Genomic DNA, 3,413 nt, shown 5'->3' on the forward strand with positions numbered 1-3,413 from the left:
GCCAATCAGAACGGGAGGAGGATATTGGTTCCAAAAGGCAGCCAATAGGGACGCGAAGTAGGATCAGCCGCAGCCAATAGAAACCTCCTTCCTATCGCCTATGATTTCCTTCTCCTTCGTAGGAGGTTCCTCGCCTTCCAGAGGCCTTTGGTGCTCCAGAGGTTTGGACTTCAGCTCCCAGAAGCCTCAGCCATTGTGGCCACTGGCGTGGGATTATGGGAGTTGAAGTCCAAAATACCTGGAGGGCCACAGCTTGAGAACCAGTGCCATGGATGACTAACTGCTTGGGCCAAGGTTCAAGTCTCTCTCCAGCCATGGAGCCCAGTGGGTGACCTTGTCCTTTAGCCTCACTTCCTTGAAAGAACTGCTGGGAAAAGGAAAGGAAAAGAAGGTAAAGAGTGCATAGAGTTCCACCTTGTCTCCTGTGCTATGCTAATAATATAATATAATATAATATAATATAATATAATATAATATAATATAATTTATATACATATAATATTAATATTATAATGTAATGCAATATAATACTAATGATAATAATAATATGATACTAGGACGTTAAGATCGCCTGGGGAGGCCCTGCTCTCGGTCCCGTCTGCGTCACAAGTACATCTGGCGCTGGGATGAAAGACAGGGCCTTCTCAGTAGTGGCCCCTCAGCTGTGGAACGCCCATCATATTATTATTATGATTAGTATTATATTGCATTACATTATAATATTATTTGGTTAGACCACACCTGGAATATTGTGTCCAATTCTGGGCACCACAATTCAAGAGAGATATTGACAAGCTGGAATGTGTCCAGAGGAGGGTGACTAAAATGATCAAGGATCTGGAGAACAAGCCCTATGAGGAGCGGCTTAAGGAGCTGGGCATGTTTAACCTGAAGAAGAGAAGGCTGAGAGGGGATATGATAGCCATGTATAAATATGTGAGGAAGCCACGGGGAGGAGGGAGCAAGCTTGTTTTCTGCTTCCTTGGAGACTAGGGCAAGGAACAAAGGCTTCAAACTACAAGAGAAGAGATTCCATCTGAACATGAGGAAGAACTTCCTGACTGTGAGAGCCGTTCAGCAGTGGAACTCTCTGCCCCGAAGTGTGATGGAGGCTCCTTCTTTGGAAGCTTTTAAACAGAGGCTTGATGGCCATCTGTCAGGGGTGATTTGAATGCAATATTCCTGCTTCTTGGCAGGGGGTTGGCCCATGAGGTCTCTTCCAACTCTTTGATTCTATGATTCTATGATAATATTTTTTTTGTCGTGTCAAGACTTTCGGTATATATTTCAGATTTCAATATTAATGTCAAAAATACATAGTATGATTTTACATAGGATTTGTGCTACATTAGAACAGTCAAGACAAATATCACTTAAGTAAAATAACATTAAATATTAAATAACCAGAAAAATAAAATAAGGTGTAAACACTAAACTTCTGGTGTGAGAGAATTGGCATCTGCAAGGATGTTGCCTAGGGGACGCCCGGATGATCTGACGTTTTTATCATCCTTGTGGGAGGCTTCTCTCATGAACCCCCGCATGAGGAGCTGGAGCTGATAGAGGGAGCTCATCCACCTGGGAAAAATCTCCTGCTGAGAGGTGTTAAGCTGTGCCTGGTTGTTTCCTCTCTGCTTCATTAGCATTTGAAGGCCTGCCTGAGCCTGGGAAATCTCCTGTTGAGAGGTGTTAAGCTGTGCCTGGTTGTTTCCTCACTGCTGTTTTTGCTGTTGTAATTTTAGAGTTTTTTTTAGAGTTTTTTTTTACACCTCTCAGCAGGAGATTTTTCCCAGGCTCAGGCAGGCCTTCAAATGCTAATGAAGGTTGAAACATTCACACCTAGCTCTAGCAAGGAAGAGCTCTTTGCCCCACCCCAGCCATTCCACAGATATATAAACCCATTGTCCTATTTCCAGCAGACCTCACCTCTGAGGATGCTTGCCATAGATGCAGGCGAAACGTCAGGAGAAATGCCTCTAGAACATGGCCCTATAGCCCGAAAAAACCCACAAGAACCTAATGACGATAATGTAATGGAAAACGGACTATGGATAGCTTTCCGATTGTTGTGTTCACTGAATTCATTTTTAGACAAGGCTAGACAGCCAGTATTATTGGATTGTTTATCATTGTACTTTTTTATTTTAGACTAATTTTGTAATCAATTTACTGTGTTTTATATGTATTACAGTATGTATTATATAGATGTAATGGCATCGAATTGTGCCTGATGTAAGCTTCCCTGAGTCCCCCCTTCCCCTGGGGGTTGAGAAGGGTGGGTTACAAATGTTTGAAATAAATAAATAAATAAATAAATAAATCCATGATATTGTTACCTTACTTCAAGTCAACCCTCCTGGCAAGATTTATTCAGTGGAAATGTGGGCATTGCCTCCCCTCTAAGGCTGAGAGAGTGTGACTTGGCCAAGGTCATCCCATAAGTTTCCAAGGTCTCCCAGAGTCGTAGCCTAACACTCAACTCCTTCCATGTTGCCTTGACTAGGTTTTGTTTTTCTCTTGTGGTGTAATTTGAAAGTGGTGTTGCTTTAAGAAGATACTGCTGTTATGTGATTTCAGCTGCCACGAAATCGCAGGTTCGGAAGCCCACCGCGCCTCGCTACTCCAGAAGGCCAGATCAGGACATGGACAGGTTAGAAAGCAAAAGCGTAGGTTTTTATCCTTCCTGGCCAGAAAGGATGTCGGTGGAGAAAAGCACTCCAAAGTACTAACATAACACAATGGAAAATACAAAACATTTTTATTTACTGTGACAGTGATTCAGAAAACCCACGCCAGCTCCTGATTGGCTGAGAAACTGTCCAGCTAGGATCCGTGCGCTGAGTGGCTGAGAACTCCGTGGAGTGCCTTTGCCAATTGGTTCTTTGTATGGCAGGAAATTCGATAAACCATCACTGGGTTATTTTGAAGTGTCAGTCCTTTCAATGGTCCACCCCTGAGAGGAATGGTTTTTGAAAGGAATGCGGTGTGGCAATATACAAAAGAGTTTGTGATACCCATTAAGCAATTCCCAAACTCTTTTCTATATTGCCACACCGCATTCCTTATAATCGCCCTCCTCTCAGGTTCTGGTGGGTACAACAGGGTGAGTCCAGTATACACAATGGATACTTGAGTGTGATAACAATTTCAATAGGTAAAGCAGACTTGCGGCATGGGTGCCGGATCCCCCATCTCATCAATGGGACGTGAGAGATTAGTTGTGAGAGATTATAGAGATTGAGACAGGGATCCTGGGTGCAACTGGACAACATTCCAAAGGTGATTATGTAACAAAGGTTAAGGAAAAACAAAAGACGAAGGCATTTGAGTCTCGCAGAGCTGTGGTTATAATTTTTTATAATTTTGTATAATCCATATTGGTGTGTGTCTCATTTCTCCATAACACTGCCTTT

The sequence above is a fragment of the Anolis sagrei genome, chromosome 2 (assembly GCF_037176765.1).
Source record: "Anolis sagrei isolate rAnoSag1 chromosome 2, rAnoSag1.mat, whole genome shotgun sequence".
Classification (NCBI taxonomy): Eukaryota; Metazoa; Chordata; class Lepidosauria; order Squamata; family Dactyloidae; genus Anolis; species Anolis sagrei.